Source organism: Pinus tabuliformis, chromosome Q, assembly GCF_031772625.1.
Source record: "Pinus tabuliformis cultivar Carrire ecotype Pingquan chromosome Q, CPIR1, whole genome shotgun sequence".
Taxonomy (NCBI): Eukaryota; Viridiplantae; Streptophyta; class Pinopsida; order Pinales; family Pinaceae; genus Pinus; species Pinus tabuliformis.
Genome location: NC_142296.1, coordinates 341670606 through 341695494, shown reverse-complemented (window position 1 = coordinate 341695494; position 24889 = coordinate 341670606).

The following is a 24889-nucleotide window of genomic DNA, read 5'->3' as shown; positions in this document are numbered from 1 at the left end:
AAGATTGCAAGAGAAGCAGATGAGCCAGGTAAACAAAAATTTCAATTTTCAAATTCTTAATAGTTTTACTTTTTTTTTTAAAGTTTGTTAAATCGTTTATAATTTGAAAGTTAGATATAATTTGTAATTTTGTTGAGCTAACTCATTACACTCCTATGTTTTTTGCAGCACAATGGTGGGAGGCCTTTGGTGGCCATTGTCCTGAATTGCAAAGGTTTGCAATTCGTATTTTGAGTCAAACTTGCAGTGCATCTGGGTGTGAGCGCAATTGGGGTGTCTTTGAGAGGATTCACACAAAGAAGAGAAACTGTTTGGATCGAAAACGGTTAAATGATCTAGTTTTTGTCCAATACAACCTCCGGCTCAGACGAAACCATTTGCTGAACAAAAGACCGGATTCAGATCCCATTGTGTTGGAAGACATTGATCCAACATCAGATTGGGTAGTGGAGAGTTGTCCAGCAGAGTTTGATCCTGATGAGGATCTTGGTTTAGATTTAGATCTGGAGACATCAGTTGAACTTGAACATGTTGTTCAACTTCAGCCTATTTAGTTGAATGCAGATCCCAATCCACCAGCCTCAGTCTCACAGCCAGCAGGGACTCCAGTTGTAGGTGCTTCCTCTGCTCAGCGACGACAGAAGCGCAGCCGCATATCTACTCTATCTCAGCTTGCATCTGCTGCAGTTGCACAACCTGCTAGTGGTAGCACTTCTACAGTTGCAGTTGGGGATGATGATGATGAGGAGGAGCCATGGGGCCCCCTGTCTGACTCTGATGATGATGATCCAGAGATTGATCGACGTGATCTTGGCTCCTCTGACAGTATCTACTAGCCAGTGGCCCAGTAGTACTGTAGTACTAGTACTGGAGTCTGGTCACCGTCACAGTTTACTTTTGTTGTAGAGGCCATTTCTAGCCTCCTTGGTTATGTGTTTTTTGTTTTGAGTCTTCGATCATGTATGACAGTTGACTATGTATTGCCATTGGGTACCATTTTGATATAATGGATTGGTTCATGAACCTACTTTGATCATATGTTGTCTTCCATCTATATTATAATGCTGTGTGTTTGGTAACATGAATGAAAATCTTTAAAATTATGTTTAAAATCTTTAAAATTATGTTTTTTTATAAAAAAAATAAATATTTAATGTATTTTTTACAACGATCGAGTCATTGAAATCGAGCCGACCAAGTCATTACCGTTTCAGAGTCAGATTCGGAGTCGATCCTCGGCCGAGTCGGAGTCGGAGTCAGAGTCTTAAAACATTGGATTTCCTCGATCGGCGATCAACGCTAAATCGCAAATCACAATCGAGAGTTTCAAAGGGAGAGGCTTCATCACTTGCAACAAATGTCTTTGATTGCCAATAAAGTGATATTGTAATAAAACAGAGTATTATGCATGCAAACTGTTTAGCGTATGTTTTCCTCTTGAGATGCGCGCCCTATTAATTGATCGCAATCGGGGGTTTGGTTTGCGTTTTTATCCCTTTGTCATATGATATCTCCGATTGCCGATTGCGATTACCTTTATCGGATCGAGGGATTTGTTGAGGCCTTGTTTGTGTGCGTCCCTTTGTCATTGCGATATGCAATCTCCGATCGCTTTATCGTAATGTAGAGTTATTTATAATGTTTTTTAAAGGAACACTTTGTACTTTTCAAAAGGTTTTACAAAATGAATCATTTACATCGGGGCTTTTGACAAAGGTTTTTCTTATAATGAGGTCAATAACAATTTTATTTATCAACTTAGAAATTTCACTAAGTTTATTTAAAAGGGACCCATTTCTTATTAAAAATTTTGTGTAATTTATTTTTCTAGAAATGGGGGGTTGTTGTACAACACAACACCCTCATAAAGGCGGAATCACACAGTGATTGATAAACTTGCCTTCTTCGCCTCTAGTTCACAGGCAACTCGAAGTGTTCCATTAGTTCACAGACCTCTGTTATCTCTTCATAACATTGGAGTAGGTCTCTTCAAATATTCTTCCCTAATGGGCACCTTTTCACTACTGTCACCATCACAAATGGCGGAAGTTGGAAAAGTTGAGACCTATAACATGATATCTTCCACTTCATCTGACTCATGGAAGATTTCCAATAATTCCGAAGTTGATATGCGTAATGAAACCATGACGCTAAGCCCAATTGAGCTCGCATAGCAATCAATCTTTTTGGCTTGCACAACAAATCCAAATCCATCATGACAACCAATCCAAATCCATCATGACTGATTGTATGGGTTGATCGTTCATTAGAATATGGTACTTCCTCTGATCCATTTTCACGTACATTTTCTACTGATGAAGAAATCATCCAATCAATGATGACATAAGAAGAACCATGGGTAGATTATCATCATTGATCCCATCTTCCAGATCACATAGAAGATATTCCAAATGAACTAAATCGCCTTTCAATTGTTGATTTCCTTTCAAATTCTGTATTTCTAGACATAGTCGATTTCAAATGAAACTTATCGAATATCAAAGAAACCATTTCGATTGATATTTCGACCAAACCTGAAATTGTAGAAAACGTCCATGTTGGAAAACCTTGTTCTCCATCAGAACTTGAAACTTACCGTGCTCTTTTTCATGAATTCCGCGATATATATGCTTGGTCATATGTGGAAATGCCAGGTACTGATTCTAGTATAGTTGAACACGAGATTAAAATGTATCCTGATGTCAAGCCGTACGACAACACCTCCGTCTTGTTCATCTGAAGAAGGTTACTGCCATAAAAGCATAAGTTGAAAAACTTTTGCATGCTAGTTTCATATACCCTGTTCCTCTTACTGATTGGGTTTCCAATATTTTTCTCGTCATGAAGAAACAAGGAAAAATATGAGTGTGTTTATTATAGGGATGTTAATCATGTTTGTCCAAAATATAACTATCCCACTCCCTTTATCGACCAGATAATCGATGAATGTCTTGATGATGGATCCCCTTTGGGGTTCGAAACATCGACATGATGAACAAAGTACTGTGCATAATCCGGGTCATATTTTTCCAATTGATGAATGTGCCAGATGTGAAATATTTTCATTTATGTATGGATTTTCCGACTATAATCAGATCAATATCTGCCCAGAAGACCAATCTAAAATTGCTTTTATTTGTCCCTGGGGCACATTTGCATACAGGAAACTCCCTTTTGGTTTGAAGAACGCTGGGGAAACTTTTCAGAGGGAAATGAATTATGCCTTTCATGACATCAAACACATTGTTCAACCCTATCTAGATGACTTACCTACTCACTCACGGAAATGCGTTGATCACCTGCAACATTTGAGAGCCATATTTTTACGGTGCCGACATTAAAATTCGACTCAATCCACATAAATGTGTGTTTTGTGTTGGTCTTGGTTGTTTTCTTGGTTTCTTAGTGTCCAAAGAAGGAATTCGACTCGACCCCTTGAAGGTTAAGGCAATACTTGATCTCCCTCCACCTTCCAATTTACTTAAGTTACAGAGACTCCATGGGAAGGCTAACTTTCTAAGGAGATTCATTCCCAACTATGCCAAAATGGCTAAAGGAATTACTTGTCATTTGAAAAAGGGAATTCCCTTCCATTGGGACCAGGTTTCGCAAGCTTCCTTTGATGCTTTCAAAGATACCTTGATCAGAGTGTCATTAACGTATTCCCTTAATTATCAGATTGAGTATTTCCTGTATCTCACTGCTGCAGATACAACTATTGTTATGGTTTTAGTCCAAGAAGAAGATGGGATTGAACATTCGATTTATTATTTGAGTGATAATCTCAATGATACAGAAGCTAAGTATTCTTATGTGGAGAAGTTAGATTTGGCTTCCATTCAGGCTGTACAAAGATTTCACCATTATATCTTGCTCCGAAAGACCACTGTCATTTTGGATTGCAACCTTATGACATACATCTTGTCATGTCAATTGTTGGGGGGAAAATATTCAAAATGGATTGTCATTTTGTAGGAAATTGATTTGGAATTCATCAAATCCAAGTCAAAGAAATATCTAGTTTTTTCCGTGCTTCTTTGCGACCTTCCCTCTACCACCATCGACTCAACAACGGAACCATGAATTCTGGATGAGTCTCTGTTTCTGATCTTGTCATTTGACCCTTGGTATGGAGATATACTGATCTATCTCCAAACCCAAACTTTCTGGTCCGATACCTCTCACTTGCAACAACGACGTATTTGATATCAAGCCAAATATTATATGATCATAGGCGACACCCTTTACTGTCGCAGTATCGATACGATTTTTCGTAGTGCCTCACATATGAGGAAACCGAGAAAGTTCTAAATGATTGCCATTCTGGTGCTTGTGGTGGACATTTATTTGGTTATGCTACCGCATAGAAAATTCTCCATGTTGGTTACTTTTGGCCTACCATATTTAACGATTGCGTTACTACTTTCAAAAGTTGTCATGCATGCCAGATGTTTGACCGTACGATTACCACCTGCACTACTGCATCTATCGTCGCTGTTGGACCATTTGCAAAATGGGGCATTGATTTCATGACATGTAACCCTCACTTTGCCTGGGGTCATTGGTATATTATTGTCGTCGTTGACTATTTTACGAAATGGGTCGAGGCGATGCCTACATTAAACAATAGTGGTGAGACAACTACACTTTTTTTCTTCAACCATGTCGTTGCACGGTTTGGTGTATCACAAGATGTAGTTACAGATCATGGTTCACATTTTTGCAATCACATGATGACTGAATTCACTGGAAAGTTAGGACTCTCACATGATAGTTCTACTCCTTATTATCCACAAGCTAATGGACAAGTTGAAGCCATAAAAAAAATCCTTAAGTGAATGCTTCAATGAATGATAAGAGTTCACAAACGAAACTGGCATTTGATGATGTATTCAGCTTTGTGGGATTATCGAACCTTGGTAAGAAACACAATTGGATTCAACACAATTGGATTCACACATTTCCAATTGGTGTATGGTCTTGAGGTAATCTTGCCAATACAATGTGAGATTTCATCACTAAAAATCGCAATTGACTTGTTACCTGACACTTCTGATGAGGAAGCGTGTTTCGTAGAACTCATCCATTTAGATGAAACACATCGTGAAGCCGCATTGGCCAACAAATCACATAAGAAACGAATTAAGGTGCAATATGATCGTAATGTCAAGCCTCGCATATTCTCAGAAGGAGACCTGGTCTTGCTTTATGATCAGGGAGCCGATAAATTAGGAACAAGAAAATTTGAACCACTATGGATGGGCCGCTACATTGTCAAGCGTGTTTTGGCAGAAGGCACTTACAAGTTGGTTGATTATGATGGAATTCCATTTTTGCGGCCCCGAAACAGGTTGTATCTTAAATGTTACTAAGCTTGATTGTGCGTAGTAAAAACACTGGATATATGCTTTGATTGCGTGTGTGTGGGACAATGTGACTTTTAGAGTTTTTGTGTGGTTAGTAATCCGCTTTGCATTTGTTGCAGATGTCAGAATCTTTGGAACCATTTGTTGGTTATGCTGATGGTGCTAGTCATAGTACGTAGAACCTATCCTCTGCAGCATGGGCCATATTCGCTCCAAGTGGCGAGTTAGTGTGTTTTCAAGGGATTTGTATCGGTTGTTATACAAACAATATCACTAAGTATAACACATTGATCAAACTCCTCTCTGATGCCATTTCACTTGGCATTCACCGAATCATCATTAGGCTAGACTCACAACTTGTACTACAACTTATGAATGTTTATACCGTCCGAAATCCAACTATTCATCATATATTCCTTAGAGTTCATCTCTTGGAAAGACATTTGATTATATTCAATATCAACACATTTCCAGAAACTTTAACACATTGACTGATTCTTTAGCGAATTACGTGTTAAACAGACATTTATGACATATGTAAAGAGTAAATTTTCAATTCACATCAACAGTTGAATAGGATTACACATAACCATACAAAAACACTGAAAGTAAAATAGATAGATGTTCAAAGTTTTTACAAAAATTTGTGTCCAAGACATGTTGGTCATCTGACCTCAAAACCTCAAAATGCATACAGTAAATCATCCTAAGTAGATCTAATGATTCTCATGATAACAGGTCACTGCCTGAGCTATCATGCGCAATAGCCTCATCCAACGGCTAGGTACACCAATAGTATGGCATTGTAGTCTCATCAGTAACTCCTCGATCTGAACATCTGGTATATCGAGGGTTAACCCCTCTATATGATGTTGCAACTTCGCCAGTGTCTCGATCATATCTAAATCCTGGAGAAATGCTCTTCTGACATTTCTCCCCACTGGTTCACCCGCCTCCTGTTGATGACCCATTGGTCGAACAATGCCAACATCTGTATACATGAGAACATTTTTAGTTTAGTCTTGGAAACATAAAAAAATACAAAAACATGTAAAAACTCAAAAAAATAAAAAATACATGGTCAAAACAATTTACCTATAGCACCCCATTGAGCACCCACTGGTAATCTCAAATCTGGATCTCCACGAAAATCCATCCTTGCATATGGATGCTCCTCTATGATAATATGTTTTCGACGGAGCCAACTGAAGAATGCGGTAGAAAATGAGATTGATGACTCACCAGCGTGTCTAGCCATCAACTCTACCCATATCTGCATCCGTGGATCTCTAGGACTAGCTAAACTTAGTGTCACATGTTGAGGTTGCATCAATGGAATTCTCTCCAAAGTAAAAGCGATCAAGATCGATCCATAGTTGAAATTTTTCATCTTACCACTTTTTACTTTAGTCAGCTGCTCTTTCATTAAAGAGAGCACTGCCTCACACCAGTTGAACATAGTTGGCTCGAGACACTCGAGCACATACTGCATGTATGATCTATTTGTGACATGAAGTGTCATGCTACCCACCAACTTTGCAATAGTAAAGAGGATTGTTCACAAGGGTAAATCATGAACATCCCTGATGTTTATCTTTCCATCTTTGTTAGGCTGTGTACCTGGCCGACAAAATTGTCGAATGTAGTCCCTCACTGATTCACCCCCACGGGTAGAACCTGAAAGAGAAATGGGGGCATCACATCTCGACAATCCTGTGAGAAAGTAAATATCATCAATCAATATAGGGAACACTTTGTCCCCTATGTGAGAAACTTGTTCCGCTGGCTCCCATGAACTAACCAAGAACTGCAATAGTTCTAACTGTTGCCTCATCCTAGATAACCTGAAATATTTGAGTAACCCACAATCTCTGAGGGCCTCAACAGTACCAGGATCATTTAGGGCAACCATATCCTATTCTTCATGTTCTCTTTCACGCCATGTGATAGCCATTCTGATCCGATCAAAGTCTGAAATCACACCATAGGCTTAGTTAGGATCCATTTCATGCAAAAAACTGAAGAGATTTTGGGTAAGAATGATGAATCAAAATTCTAAACTGCGCCCAACACACCCCTGATCTTAAGATAGTGCGATGCAGAGCAATTTCGCTTTTGTTTGACTGCTCTACAATGCAATTTTCGATGCATAAGGGTGCACTGATCCTAGGGCGTGGGACCCAAAAACCCTAAAAATTTTGCTTGAAATTGAAAAAGAATGGCCTTAACTAAAAGAGAAGAGGTAGATCTCCTACCTGGTCCTGACGGCATGAAGAATGATCCACAGAATCTCCTGCAATCAACTGCTGAAGTTTGGGGTAAAAAACTGGTTTAGAGCACAAAACTGAATGGTAAATGTCAAATGGTAAAATGACTTGGTAAATTCTTGTTTTATGGTTATTTCATGTTCATTAAATGAATAAATTATAGTTTTTACGTATTTTTACCAATGAAAGAGGTATGTTTAATCCGTTTGGTGGTTCTTTGAGTAGGTTTACAACTAACATAGTGAATTTGAAGTGCATGATCGTAAAATGTACTTTTGACCACAAAGCATACTTTTACCTCTCTTTCGAGCTCTGTTAAACATCGAAAAAGGAACCCCCCTAGAGTCCTCTTTCAGCGCTTTTCAGACTCTCAAAATATGAAAATATTGCCGGGTGCTTGTCCTTTTTAGCTCGTAAATGGATTGGAAACGACATCTACTTAGTATAAGTTTAACCCTTTTCCGGATTGAGATAGATTACTTACAAAAAGGAATACATTGATCGAACATGGTCAATAGGTTCTCTCTTGTATTATTTTATGCTTTTTCGAGAGATAAATTTACGAAAAAGAACTTGTGGATTTTTCTTTTTGTCTCTTTTCAAACTCTCTAAACATGAAAAGGGCTGAGTTCTCATTGTTGTTAAACTCATTAAAGCATCAAATAATGACAAACTTGTCCATCATGACAAGACCGAGTTTCACTTTTTCTAGACTCGTTAAAACATCACATAGCAATGGATTCACCCGAAGGGTAGAATTATACATCAATCATATGTTATCCTCCTCAAGCTTGTTAAAAAATAAAGAGGTACTGGTCAGCAATGACTGGGGAAAATGGGAAAAGGGATAAATCACTTTATGGTAGCAAGTCGCTCTTGAACATGACACTTTCACCTCATCTCTCTGACTATTTGGGTTGGGTTATCTGCTTGATGGTTATCATACCAATGTCTATCACACCATCCATCACTTTGGTTTTGGGTCAATGCTGCCAATTCATTCAGTGTCGTCGACATGTTCAAGAGAAGTCACTCAGTAAACTTTATCCTTTGCAATACTCATAAACCTTCATTTTCATGACTGCCATTCCTGAACATTGTCATCAGTCACCTTATGTCTTCAAAATCATTACACTCGTTTCATGTCATTGATGGGGGGTACATCAAGGTCCTCTTGCGACGAGTCGCTTCTTATCGACATGAGCACATTATCCAGGAAGTTGACTTAGAAACACCTTTCCAGTACCTTGAGGCTTGCATACATCAATGAAAAGTTTCTCGCTTCCGGCAACAGGTTGACATCAAAGGGCTTCGACCGAAAGACTTTGTATGGTGTTCGACATCAAAACATCTATTCACACCATGCAAAATGTATTATAGTACCTTGAGAATCATTATCATTATTTGTGATTTCTCTCACGTCTGTTAACATCTTACATCATTGGCTGGTAATTATATGGTGTCTTCCCATGTTCGACTTTAGATCACATTTTCACATGGTTAGACTCATACTTGAGCTTTTCAAATGATTGGACGAGATAGAGGATCCCGGATCTAGTTTCATCCATCTACACTGTGATTTCAGGGGAGTACTAAATCATCTGTACGATGGCTTTACACAGATAGTCATCTTATCATGAGTCTATATCTGTAGATGATTATATGATTTATGTACATGTGATGAAAAGCTTATATGCTGAGCATGGGTATGCCTTCCCTCAACAATTCATGAAAAATTCAAAGATATCATGATATTATGTATTGTAATTGATGCAGGTCACCGTCTGTTTCAGATCCTCCTCATCATATCATAAAGCATATCACTCAACATTATCATTTTTTACTTCATGCTTTAGGGGGTAGCTGTTACAGGGCTATTTGGGCACATCACTCCCGATGATCAGATAAGTGTAAACAAGGTCTATCAAACCCTAATTTAGTTGCTACATTCCCTAGACATGCCACCTCATTGAGTGCTTTCATCCATGAGAGTTTCCTGACTTCAAACCCTGCCAAAGTGCTTCCTTGGGTCACCAACGCACCCTTGGTCAAGGGTAAGTGCTCTGCAGAGAAGGTAGCCCCATTCAAGGCTGCATTGCAAAGCACCTAAGCCCTCTCAATCCTGCACTGGGTGAGAATCCTCGAAATTTTCATTGGATCCTGAGTATATTTCTGAGAAGAAATTATTTTACATAAAATATGAAGAGGAGGAAAAAAAGGATCAAGAAACATCAAAAGAAGAAGATATACGCCAGGGACCCACCCCAGAGAAAGAAGAAACTAATCAGACCATATCTTGTAAAGCATTGGCAAGAATTACCACTCCTCAAACTCTCAAGATAGAAGGACATATCAAGAAGAAAAAGGTGAAAGAAGTGAAAGATCACATCGAGAAAGAAGAAATGAATCCAACCATATCTTGTAATTCATTGTTCGAAATTACCACTCCTCAAACTATCAAGATAGAAGAACATATCGAGAAGAAAAATGTTCAAGAAGTGAAAGATCACATCGAGCATTAAGAAATGAATCCGACCATATCTTGTAAAGGATTGGAAGAAATTACCACTCCTCAACCTCTAGAGATAGAAGGACATATCAAGAAGAAAAAGGTTCAAGCAGTGAAAGATCACATCGAGCATCAACAAGAAGTTCTCAAACTTTTAAAGGATAACACCACTTCGGTGCAAAATCAAACGAAACAACAGGCAGATCAACATCGTAGTGAAAAATGTTTTGATGTAGGCGATTGGTTATTTTTACTGCTACATCTCAAGCAAGCTATTTATGAGAAGGAAATGTTGGCAATACTACATGCACTTAAAAAATGGCAACCTTACCGAATGGGAAGACTCTTCAAGGATGAGGATGTGGAAGCATTGTTTTGTGCTATTTCTATTATCCAACCAGATTGGATAAATGAAGCAAGGGATGAATGGAAGAAGGACAAAGAAGTATGGCCACTTATTCAAAAGTTGCAAAAGATCGCAATTCAAACAATATTTCCAGATATTGAAAAGGAAGGAAAAATCATATTGGAACCTGGAGCAGTCACAGAAACAAGAACCCGACAGCTACAAAATTGATCAATTTCAGAGTATCTCATCAAGTGGAAGAACTTACCCGCTGAAGATTCCACATGGGAGGACAAGAATTTTATACAGAAACATCAAGAACTACTCAAGCGTTGAGGACAACGCTTTTTGAAGGAGAGGGGCATGTTAGGCCCCTATACTACTAGTGTAACCCCTTATTGTTATTAGTACAATCCACTTATTATATTGATGTACCCATGTAGTGCCCATATTGTTACTAATGTGCCCCATAGAAGCCCACTATTGTTATTATTGTGCCCTTACATTATTATTGTTATGTCGGCTTTGATTATGTTATGACTCCTTAGATTCCTATATATAGAAAGGAGGTCTTTTCATTTGTATCATCCAAGAATTGTTCATTTATGTAATGTAAAGGAGGTTGCCCCCTCGAAGAGGCTGAATTCTAAGGCGTTGATCTATCTTTTCTATCTTTTCTTGAGCTGGTTTCATAACACATTCCCTGGAAAAGTGAACGGAAGTAGGCTAAAGCTGTACACAGGGGATCCTTGCCCTACACAATGACTATATGGAAGTAGGACAATCTTAGTAATCCAAGCAATTGCAAGGGATTGTGGGACTATAAACTATGTTGCCTGACTAAGTGAAGAATGTGGTAGGGAGGCTGCGCGACGGACAACAAGAGTGTGACAGGTGAAGCTGCGCTGGATGAGTTCCGCCATGGAGGATGGTGCCACGCAGATGGGTCCAAAAGTAGCCATTGGGGTTACTATTCATGATTTGATGGCCAAAAATCAGTTAAGAGGAGCGGTTAGGCAATATTTATGGCGAATATCTTTAGAGATTTGCCGCCAAAGATGCATTTATGATCATAATTTGGGGGGAACAATTCGATTTGAATTAAAACCTTATATAAATTGAGCATGTTGGTCTGCCGAAGAACACTTTTCTTCTAATAGTTGTCTGGGTGTTTTTCTGTTTGAAGCTTTTGAGTCGTCAATTCTGGGAGGAGTTCATGACGCGCTCCTCATTCGCAAATTCGTCTGCAGAAGCCCGACAGCTGTTTATAGAACGAATGACTGCTACAAACCCTATAGTAGCCATAAGTTTTGAAGCTGTCGTTTTGGATGCGCTAGGCCTGGAGAGTTCTAGTATGGAAGATGCAACCCCTGTGCTTACCACGCTGAGGTCGCCTAGGCTGAAGAAATCAACCACAAAGGAAAAATAGAAGAAGTCGATGGTAGTGATATAGTCAACGAGGAAGAACCCAGAAGTGTGACAAAAAGAGAAAACAAGATAAACAACCAAGAAAGTGGTCTATTTGGAGGAGGAAGAATACCAAGGTATAGAGGAATTGGATGCTGAAGAGGTCAATATAATCTCATGGCTCCCTGCGGATATCCCTCAGTGGAAGAGAAAAACCAAAGCTACCAAGGACCCAGATTCGGGGAAATTCACCGTTTCGACACCCTTGTTGCTTGAATAGGTGGAATTTGAATGCACAACATTAACGCACATTCCTTTGCTAAAAATGGAGGATTGGGACCTCACGAACCATGAGAGGTTCCCACTTTTGGAAACTATTAAGTATATGGTGAAGATATACTATGAAGAGACTAGGGTTATGCATTTGGAACCCATGAACTGGATCAAAGGTGTTGAACAAGCGGGGTTGCTACACATGCTCTATGTGCCGCATTTTCATAGGTTGATTATCAACACAGTTTGCATGCGCCAACTCCTTGTGTTGGTGCACGATGGGTGTCTATGGCTTGGGGATCCCATCCTGATCACATACATCTTAATTCATCGGATCACCTAGCTACCTACATAGGGGTGGACCCTGCCAAGGAGTTTGGAGAGAAAAGTGGTGAAAAAGAGTTAGCAACCAAAATGAAGGCCGAGTATGGACTCGTTAAGCAGTTGCACGGATATTCTATCTGTTCTATTTAGGCTAGGTAGAGAAGTTCACCTCCTAAATTCTTCCAGGGAAAATCATGAGGAAATGCCGCGCAGGCGAAGTTTTGGCACCGATAGTGTCACTAGATGCCCAATGCGTGAAGTGAGTTCAATACAACTGGGCGAAGTATCTGTGCAAAGAGTTCTTAGCGAACTATTGTGAGGTTGAGGAAGAAATAAAGCCCTTCCACTATGCGTGGTTGTTATTGTCTATTATTTTAATAGCGTGGATATTGCCGGAGAACAGTGAGTTTCCCCCGTAGATGGAAGATTTACCCGAGGCAACAAGGTTCACTCATTATGGGCAACAAAGGATCAAAAAAGGATTAAGGAGTCGAAAATTTTCTAGATCTTGATGGAGATGGACCTTTGAATGGTTATCAGTCAAAGGCCAAGGTTGTCCCCAACCTTTTTCGTGTAATTGATGGCCTTCACAGAGTTCAAGGCTGATTTCCACAATGTTTCAATTCGGGCGCGAAACGACCCAAAGCACCTATGGCACAAACTTCCATATTTGGTAATTGAGATGGACATGCGGGAGATCGTGGGGAGTTGGCAGCAGAGTGGCGCGAACCCACAGAGCTTTGTGTTGGTACAAGCAAAGGTGCAGAGAGCTTTGCTGCATAGTCGACCACTGCACAAAAGTGTAAGGAAGCAGCTCAGAAGGCCGTAAGTGCTTTGGCTGAGAAGGAGAAGAAGGAATCTACTGCTAAGGCAACTGTGGAGCAGCAACACACTGAGAAAGAGCGCGCTGCAAAGGAACATGCTGAGAAATAATGCTCGGACACAGAGGAAGTCGAAGGATCGGCTTCGCAACACAAATGAGCAGGAACTTTCAGGGTAGGAAGGAGACGGTGGAGAGGAGTAGAGCACTCCCTTCACCTTGAAGAAGCGCGGATAGGAGCAGACTGGTGGACAGTGAAAACAACATAAGTCTAATAAGCAGACACGCATTGACCCGATGGTGCTTACAGAAGGTGATCTCGATAAGATCAGTGACAAGGTTAGAGACATGACCACAAAGTTATGGCAACAATTTGAACAACAGTATATGCAGACATTGGGTAGTGTCCAAAAGGATCTCCATGAGCTACAGATCCAGACTGGCAGGATTCAAGCAAGTGTTGGGAAAGTGAGCAGGGTGCAAGCGAGCTTGGCGCAAGGAAGTGGATTATCGTAGAGATGGAACAGACTCTGGACCTTAGAGTCATACCTTTACCAGAAGGGTCCCTTCGCAAAGAATAAGATGAGGATTGCGTTGTGATTAGTATAGTGAAGGACATCGGACTGACTTTGGCCGCATTGCCGCTCTAGACCCTCCATGTGCTGCATCAAGGGGTTTCAGATGCGCTGAGGATTAGAGAGCAGTGCACCCTCACAATCACTAGTGAGTTTAAGGTAAAAAATGAATAGATGTTTGTGGAGAAAACACAGGCGCTAAAGGAAAAGGAGGAGTTGCAGACATGGAGTCATAGCCCAGAGACAAAAATAGAGCAGGCCTACAAGATAGCACCAGAATTGAACATCCTAGAGGATGCCACAGCTACATCAAAAGTAAGGAAATTAACTGTTGTGTTACACACATCAAAGGACGAGATTGACAGGGTTACTTTTGATTTCCAAATGAAGATATCAGAGCTGTAGTTGAAGTTGCAACCAACTACTTCGCCAGAGGTTTGAGAGAAACACAGAGCATCAATTAAGGAGAATATGAACACATTGGATATCACAACCATAAATTATGCAATGATGTTCGACCAAGCAATGGAATTATGGGAAAATCTGTAGGAGGACCTGGACTTGCGGAAGATAAACACCGATGTCCAAGAGATACAACAGAAGTATGATGAAGTTCGAGTGACTGCGCGAACTTTGGTTCCAACGCAATGCCTCGCGAAGTTATAGGAAGGAAAGCAGCTGCAAGCATAGATGGAATAATTGTAGAGGAAAGAGGCCTTTCTAAAGGCCAGATTACAATCGTGGCTAGAGGAATTCTGCCAGCTTTATCACTCCAGGAAAAGCTAAAAATGCTACAACAAACACAAAGGACAATGTGCCTAGAAGTGGAAGGCCCGACAACAAAGAAGTTGGTAGAAGAAGTGCAGCAGGTCATGGTGTAGAGTGTTGCTGAAGTTGCAGTATTACAGGTTGACCTAGGTGGTCTCCGCAGTAAGATCGAGGCATCAACTGAGTGACTCGAGGGTGAGTCATGATATTTGTGTTGGGGGCCTATTGGGATAGGGTCCCTAGGGTCAATTTTGGGGTTAGTTAACCCAAATTTTGTATAAGTTTTTGTAAAAGATGTAAAGTCTCCACGAAATGTGGATGCAGAGCGCGTAGGTAGATAGGAGTCAAAGGGGTTTTAGCCCTTTGTTTGGATAATTAAATAGATCGGTCTTGAGACTCACCCATGGTCCACGGACCATGGTATTGTATTGAAGAAAGCTATATATAGTTGAGTCATAGTGAGTCTAAAGAGTAGCGAAGAATATATATTCAAGATAGAGATTGTTTTGGGAAAGTGCTAAGGTAGGAAGGATCTTCTTTCGGTACGTAGGCGAAAGGGGAAGGCTCCTGTAGCTGAGTGCGCAGGAGGCCTTGGTAAGTCCATAGCTGAGTGCATGGACCCCTGCAGTTGAGTGCGCACGGTGAAAGAGTCTGTAATTCGAATGTTGAATATGAATAAAGATTGATTTTGAAGAATTATCTTGCAATCTGAGTATTATTGTTGATTCTGTTTATGTTATCATCTATCGCTTTATAATATGTTTTCTATGGAATAATGAATAAATGTTGCGTGAAACTACTAAATCTATATTATTAGTGCATGACTTAAGTAATTATCTATTTTCCAGAAGATAAGGGTTATTTATGTTATGATTTTTGATGAGTTGAATAGATATGCGTGAAGGCAGATCTAGGGTTACTGATTAATGTGCAAAAGTGGATGATTTTCCTATTTAGGGTCTGCAAAGACTGATCGTGGACCTTTTTGAAGGTCTGGAAGCCATTTTACTTGAGTTACTGTATCAAACCATAGAAGACTACCGATCTACACGAAGGCAGATCTGAGCTATAGAAGCTTAAGACCACTTATCACACTGTCTCTAGATGCAGAAACCTGGTTCTAGCATCACCCAATAGTGCTTCAGGTGAGACTGCAGCCTGCACTATGCAGGTTGTTTCTGAAAGGGCCAACAACGAGGGTTTTGTTGGTTGATGTGAAGAACTCTGAACTTGGGTTAGGCCCCCTTAAGCCAATAGGCTCTCCTATCTCCGCAACAACAACCTTTCAATGTTCCCCTCTCTACCTTTTAACTCATCCTTCCTTATCTCCGCGCGCTAACCTGGACTGCCAACTCCTTCTTGGGCCCTCCACCTTCTTCCTTGATCATTTGTTTCTATTCCTCGATTGTCGTTGTTCTTTTCGCGTTCGGCTGTCGCTGCTCTTTCCCGTCGTTCCTCTACAACTACTAGTCTTCCATGAGTTCCTTCCTTTTCCCCAGTTGTTACTCCCACAACTTTCTAATGGCCATCTCCACGACTTGTCGTCAGCATTTTGGCTCATCACCAAAACTTCTTAATTCCTCAAAAATGAAGTCCTCAACACATGGCTAATACAACATTTAAGTAATTTCTAATCTTCGAAAGGGGTTCATAGTTAGGTTTAGGATTGAGTCAATCATGTCAGTTTGTCTAGTTAAGCAGTTGCAAAAATAAGTGTATTTATGCCCATTTTATCAATATAGTTAATTGCAACCCACCATAACTAATTATGGCCAGGGAGAAGCATGGGTCACTTGTCTTTTCTATCAAATTTTGTAATAATTAGCAGAGTATTTTTTAATTATCATCGTAATATTTCCCTAATGATCCTAATAGATTGCGGGTGCTTGTTTTCTGGTTTTGTCATCATTCCCCATTAATTGACCATAATTATTAACCGCCTTTCAAGTCTTTTTCATCATCCACCTGGAGTCCCTGTCATATTCACCATTATTATCATGATTTGAATCTATTATGGTAAGTTGACATACTTATTAGTTAAATGGTCCAATTGCAGACGTCGTGTTAAGTCTTTCTATATAATTTGTATGGAAATGTTGAAACTCCTCATCGTAAGAAGTTGGTTGGTCAAGTTGGTCACCCTAGATATAGTGTCAATCTATTCTGTTTCTTGGTCTACATCCTAACCTCATGTGAATATTTTCTATAGTCATCGAGTCACTACCATGACTCATGTTTCCAAGCTTGTTATTCCTGTAGGTCTTCTAGAGCCTCACGTTACAAATATGGAGTACATTATCGGCAAGTATGAAAAGGCCACCCTGTTGGATAATGATTTGTATGATTCATTCCATTTCCTTGCACTCAAACATGAGGTCTTTATAGAGCTTCAAAAATAAATATGGTAGTAGTTCTTCCCGCCTGAAAGTGGAGTTCCAAGCATTGCAAAGGTCTACATTGAAGAATTTGAGAAACTTGCCTATCTTCGGTAACTTTGGAGTGGTCATGAACTGTACCAAGTTTCATATTAGTTGGTTGCATGGAGGATCCTTATGGCTTGCCCAAAAATACCCGATACATGCCAATGATTTTTGGAGGCTGAGAGGGCTATCTATAGCTGGTGTAGATGTTTCGTCTACCTTCTAAAATTTCTCCAAGCGGGGTAAGAAGAAAGGGGAGGAATTTTTTTACACAAAATATTCTACTTAGCGAGGCGACAGAGGGGATATTATCGACATGATTAATAGGCCTTCAATTATATTTTCATGCCATGTTATAGTGGGGAAAATTATGTTCCACTACATAAAGGGGGAGTGCACCTTAGTTGTCATCTCGGTTGCTGAAGCTTGCGACCATGGAGAACAATTGAATTGGTGTAGTTACTTGTTGAATGAGTAATTAAAATCATGTGAATATGTTTATAAGAGGGTGACCTATTTCATTTTTGGCTACTTAATCATCGTTATTTCCACGATGAAGTGGTGCATGTAGAAATTCCTTGTAGATTCAAACTGCTATTTGTAATTTACTAAAACAATAGACTTGAATATACTCTACTCCTCAGTGGACACAGTTAAATGATCACGAAATCATGAAGCATACAAAAGAAATAATTAAATCAACACGTTACACAATGTTTTCCCGGGGAAATATGTAGTTAAAAACCCCTGCTATCTGTATATTGCATTAGTCAGAAAATATGAGAAGATTACATTGCTTTTCTCAATCCCTAGCAACCTATGCACTATCTCTATTTGTCTCACAACTTCCTAGACAAGCCCAAGCCAATACTTAACCAATTTATCGCTTGCCAAAGTCCCTATTTCCTTGTGCTATTTCCTTGGGAATTAGCCCCAATTAATTAAAGAAATTCCTCAATTAGAATTGTGCAATCCATCATAGGCCTTCCTCCGACTGCATGCAACACCTGTACAATTCAAATGATTATACAAATGAAAGTACACTGTCCCTAAACTCCAATCTCAACTGGGTAACTCTCAGATCTGACATGTATGAGTTAGTTATGAGTGAATCATCAGTTAACTGGTTGAACACATGAAGCAACACCCCAATGTTTGACCTCCTACTAGTTCCTCCATCAGTTGGAACTAGTTAAACTGACTTTAACTCATTTAAATTGAATTAATTAATTACAACTCAAAACAAACTCAATCGGGGATCCTATAATGTAGGATACACTCTACATGACTCAAGTTAGATCCTCAAATCGAATTAACTGATCCAACTAAGTCAAATTAACTTAGTGCACTCATACAAGTTGTCTTGTGATGTGGAATTGCAATTTATTCCTAATTTAATTCAAGGACAAAATTAAATTAGGATTTTATTGTTGCATTTTCAACACCCCCTCTCAAGAAGAAAGGGATTATTTGTTACCCCGATCATGCCTATATGGAACTCAATTTTTCCCCTTGACAATGCCTTAGTCAAGATGTTTGCATCTTGTTCTTCTATAGGAATGTACTCCAACAACATGATTCTCCTCTGCACACAAACTTGAAGATGGTGATACTGGATGTCAATATGCTTGGACCGATCATGAAAAACTGAATTCTTAGAGAGTTTGATACAACTTTGATTGTCACAATAAATCAGTCTAGGATCCATCTATTATCCAAATAACCCAACAAGGATCTTCCTCATCCAAATAGCGTCACAAGTTGCTTGACTAGCAGCCATGTACTCTGCTTAAACCAAACTGGGTACAATTGATATTTGCTTCATGTTGTACCAACTGTTGTTGACCCAATACAAAAGATTCCCCCTGATGTGCTCTTCCTGTCAAATGGACTCCCTGCCCAATCTGCATTTGTGAATCCTTGAAGCTTAACTCCCTCTGTGTGTTTGTACCAAATACACATGTTTAGATTCCTTCTAATAGAGTTTGGTTGGCTTAACCATTACTTGACTAAGTTGTTTAATTGCAAAAAATATGTTTGTTTGTGTGTTCACCAAATACATAAGTGAACCCACAAGCTGCCTATAAATATTAGCCTCCAATACTTCACCTGAAGTAGCATCTTTCTTCTTCCAATTTCTTGCTAGAGGAGTCTCCATGGGTTTGCTACTCTCCATGTGGAACTTCTTTAGTATCTCATTGGCATACCTTCCTTGAGAGACAAAATTTTCCTTATCTCCTTGCCATGCTTCCATACCAAAGAAATAATGCATTAGCCCCAAGTCCTTCATCTCGAATTCTCTTGCAAGATCCTCTTTGTAAGATTTTACCAACTTCTCATCACCTGTTAGAATTAAATCATCAGCATATAATACTATAATAAAAAATTTACCTTCAACCAAAATATGGTAAAGGTTTTCATCTTCTTCACTTTTGGTGAAGCCCAACTTGGTGAAATAACTGTCAATCATGATGTACCAAGCACGAGGTGCTTGTTTCAATCCATGCAATGCTTGCTTGAGGTTGCACACATGTGACTCTCTATTGAACTTCTCAAATCCTTCTAACTTCTCAATGTACACCTCTTCCTCAATCACTTTGTTGAGGAATTTTGTCTTCACATCCATCTGATGTATCTTCCATCCCATCTGCGCTAAAAGTGCTAGAATAGATTTGATTGAAGAGTACCTTGCTACTGGAGAAAAGGTCTCGTAATCAATTCCATCCACTTGAGAGAACCCTTTGGACACAAATATGGCCTTGTGTTTCTCTACACTCCCATATGCTGCTTGCTTTACCTTATAAAGCCATCTAGAACTCACCACTAATTTATCTACTGGTCTTGGGACCACTTCCCAAATATTGTTTCTGATAATGGAGTCATACTCCTCTACCATGGCATCAACCCATATGGATTGCTGCACTGATTCCTCGAATGAGGATGGCTCAATCTCTACACTCTCGCTCATCAGATCCATGTAGCCAATGTACCGATCTGGTGACCTCCTCTGCCTGCGTTGTGATGTGGGTGCTGCCATATTCTCTCTAGCATCATGCATTAATATGCCAAGCTCTCTGGTGCGCTTCCTCCCATCTTTGGAAGTCTATACATGAGTGAGTGCTTCCACTCTATGCTCCTCTACATGTGGCTGCTCCACATCATCTTGAGGTTCTTCCTTTGGAGCTAAAAGCTCCTCATCTGCATGTAACTGAAGCTCCCTCTCAAGGGAACATCTTATGGCCTTATCTTCATCAAACTTCACATCTCTATGAACCAATTTCATCATGTGAGATGGAAGGTACACCCGATAGTTGTGAGGTGTATCAGTGTACCTCACAAATATGCCCAAATCAGCTGTTGGTTCTAGCTTTTTCTTTGTATCCTTGGTAACATGATAGTAAATTGATGAACCAAACATCTTGAAGTGTGCCACGTTTTGTTTCTTACCTGAAAAAGCTTCTTCAGGCATACTCATCGTGGGAATTCGATGAGGACTTCTGTTATGCACATATACATTTGTGTTGCATGCTTCAGCCCACAAGTGCAATGGTAGGCCCTAATCATGTAACATTGGCCATGTAGCTCCCACAATACTTTTTCTCTTCCTTTCGGTCACCCCATTATGTTGTGGGTTATGGGGTGCTATTAACTCTTTTCGAATTCCTTTTGATGCATAGAATTTCTTGAATTCATTCGAAACATATTCTCCATCGTTATCGCTCGTGAGAGCCTTCACTTTTCTTCTAGTGTCTTTCTCAACAAGTGCTTTAAATTCACAAAATTTATAGAGCGTCTAATCTTTCTTCTGCATGAAGAAAATCTAGAACTTATGTGAGAAATCATCTACAAATATTACATAATACTTGTGCTTGGTCGTGGAGGTTGTCGAGAACAGTCCACACACATCTAAGTGAACTCTTTCAGGGATCACTTATGCTCGATTGTCCTTACCATGAAAGGTCATGGATTTCATGTTCTTCCCTAATGTACACCCTTTGCATGCATCTCTCTGCTCTAGTGCACCCTTGGGAAGTCTTGTAGAAATATGGTGCATGATATTCAAATCTCCGTGGTGCAAGTGACCCAATCTTCTATGCCACAACTCACCGATGTCTCGACTCTACACCTTCTCTTCACAGTCTTCTACATCCAATTTGTAGAGTTAGTTCACCCGAACCCCGATCCGCTTCAATTATCCTAAGGCTATGTGATGAAGTAAATCCTTTCCTTTGCTAAATATCACATCGTAGCCATGGCACTCCAACATAGCGACTGAAACCAAATTCTTCTTTAGACCCAGAACATACATGACATCTTTTAATGTGAGAGGAGAACTATAATCCCTCTGAAAAGTAATAGTATTGATGTTGGTCACGCTATACCTTCCATCATATCCAATTTCAATGTGCATCTGGAGGTCCTTCTCCTCCAAGTCACTAAATAATTTTTTGTTGTAAGTCATATGGAATGAGGCTCCACTATCTAGATACCACACACTACCCATCACTTATGTCACCATACAAGCAATGATGGTGAAATCCAACTTGAATTATGAAGTAAGAGCTTCACGTGCCTCTCCTCCTAAGGGTTTCTAGTCGACCTTCTTCTGCGGACACTTCGTGGCATAGTGTCCCAACGCATGACAGTGAAAACATTTAATCTTCGATAAGTCCTTCTTGCTTACCTGACTAGAATCTGATTTGGAATGGGATGAATTTATTTTCCCTTTCTTTTCCTTTTGAGCTAAGGCACAGTTCTCCTCATCATCATGCTTAGATGAGGATCCATGTCTGGTGTTCCGCCAAATATCTTCTTGCACCAAGTCGGACCATGAACGGTCCTACTCTGGTAGCTTCTCCCTCCCAGTGACCGAATCCTGTTAGCTATGCTAGCTCTTGGGAAGGCATAAAAGTGTTAGGTTGGCCATATCATCTTCAACAACCATAACACCAAAACTTCCAAGCTCATCTCGACATTGGGTGAACTTAGTCAGGTACTTTGGTATTGTGTCACCCTTCTCCATCTTGATTTCCCTGAGCTTTTCCTTCATTTCCAGCGTCTTGTGGTCACTGTTATTCTGAAATAGGTCTATCAAGGCCTTCCACATTTCATATGGAGTCTCCTTTCCATGGAAGTTTGAGACAATATGATCTCGAACTCCTTCTAGTATGATCCTTCTCGCCTTTGCAACACATTTCCTCCACTCTGATAGATCTTGAGAATTAGTTGCTAGAGGCTTAAGAATATCTTTGTCTATAAATTCCTTCATCCTATTGTCTTCTAACACTGCCTCCATCTTGTCCTTCCAAGCAATATAGCTCGAACTAACCTCAAGGGTATATTTGAATCTCAATCCATAGAACGAAAGCTCTCTGGCTCTGAAGAATGATACTGTAAATTAGATTTCACCTGCAAAAGAAAAACTCATATTCTCCTTTTCTAGAGTGATTTCTAATCTAATACCGTGTAGAAATTCCTTGTAGATTCAAACTTCTAATTGTAATTTACAATAGACTTATATCTACTCTACTCATCAATGAAAACAATTAAATGATCGTGAAATCACGAAGCATACAAGAGAAAGAATTCAATCAACACATTACACAATTATATCCTAGGGAAAGCCATAGCTAAAAACCCCTGCTACTTGTATATTTCATTAGTCAGAAAATATGAGAAGATTACGATGCTTTGCTCAAGTTTGAGAAACCTCTGCACTATCTCTATCTGCCTCACAACTTCCTAGACAAGCCCAGGCAAATACTTAACCAATTTCTCGCTTGCCCAAGTCCTTATTTCCTTGCATTGTTTCCTTGGGAATTAGACCCTATTAATTAGGGAAATTCCTCAATTAGAATTGTGCAATCGATCATAGGCCTTCCTTTGACTACACGCACCACCTGTACAATTCAGATGATTATACAACTGGTATTACATTGTCCTTGAACTCCAATCTCAATTAGGTAACTCTTATATCTGACATGCATGAGTTATTTATGAGTGAATCATTTGTTAACTGGTTGAACATATGAGGAAACACCCCACTATCTGGCCTCCTACTAGTTCCTCCATTAGTTGGAACTAGTTTAACTGACTTTAAATCAGTTAAACTGAATTAATTAATTACAACTCAAAATAAACTTAACCAGGGATCCTATAATGTAGGAGATACTCTACATGACTCAAGTTAGAGCCTCAATTTCAATTAACTGAGCCAACTAAGTCAAATTAACTTTAGTTAACTAGTACAAGTTGTCTGGAATTACAATTTTATTCCTAACTTAATTCAAGGACAAAATTAAATTAGGGTTTTCTTGTTGCATTTTCAACAGTGCACTCCTGAAGGGGGACAACTTGCTCCAATATTAGATGGTCAACTTTTGGCCCATGTGTACCTCCCATGGAAAGCGTCAGGGTATCCCAACAGTGAAGAAATCAATGAAGAATCTTTTTCTAGCTAGTATTCCAAGATGGTAAGCGTTACAGAAAATGTCACTCGAGTATCACAACCAATTCTCAACGAGTACTCACATTCCATATGGTTTGGCATTATCCATGACACCACCTATGTTCTGTTAAACACATACATGGCAGACACAAAGTGTAAATGATAATCATGAGAGCACCTCTATTATTGACATGATATACATTTATAATACGTAGGAGTGACCCTTGGTTTCATATTCCAAGTGGTCCCTTGGACTCCCTTTGGCTGTTCAGCGTGCACACCAATCATTAGAGGATTAGGTGTCCAACATTCCCCCCTTAATCTGAAGGGTTATGTATGAGTCTGGGAAGAGAACTGTAATACAAAATGTGCAAAAATGCATGGAAGCACTAGGTTGAATGTGCTCTTTGAAATGTTGGTATAATGGAGGTGGTTTAAGGATGACCACCAACACTCGAATGCTTAGTGAAGATCCCAGAACTATTCTAAATCTGGCATGAAGCTGAGGTCTTCTTCTAGAGGAAGTGATCCTGATGTTTTGAAGAGGGAAACCTTCAACTATGAAAGGGAGGTATCACCCTGCATAAAAGGGAGAACCTCAACATGAAAATGGAGGTCTCAACTTGTGATGGTTTAAGGATTACCACCAACTCTAGAATTCTTAATGCAATTCCTAGAACTCTTCCAAAACTGGCAAGAAGATGAAGTCTTTTGCTAGAGGAAGTATCTCCAATTATTTGAAGAGGCATCACAAACTGAAGGCATGCTCAAGGGAATCTTTGTCTCTGGCTACAACTCTAAATCTGATATGGAAAGTTGTGGCTCAGGCTCGCTTGATGTGGCTTTGCAGTTTGTAGATGACCATCATTCCCCCCTGTCAGATACAAGGTGAGATGATGTAGAAAACTCAACTACAAGATTGTTCAATACTCTAGAAGAAGTTCTGACATATGACTGAAATATTTTCTTGGTTGTTGAAGTCCATTGCCAAGAAGTGATCCATCCAAGATGAATCTTTGTTCTTGCAGGAGGCTTGTTTTTGAAGCATCTGTTTGAAGAATGACTGGTTTTATGACAGTGCTTACATGGATGAAGATCAAAACAATGATCTTTCATATGGCCAACTCAATCACAATGTTGGCATTTCACAATCTATTGTTGTTGTTGTGGAAGAGGAGCAGAATCTGGAATAGCTGAAGGTGAATTGTCATGAAGGAATCCAGCACTCTGAAACTGGATGGGCTTTGAGTAATCTGGAATATGAAAGGAAACCTCCTTATCATATCCAAGACCTGTTTTGTGCTTGTTGTGGACAAGCTCTTCCCAAGGTCTGATGATGGGCTTGGGAAGTGCAAACTGAACCTCC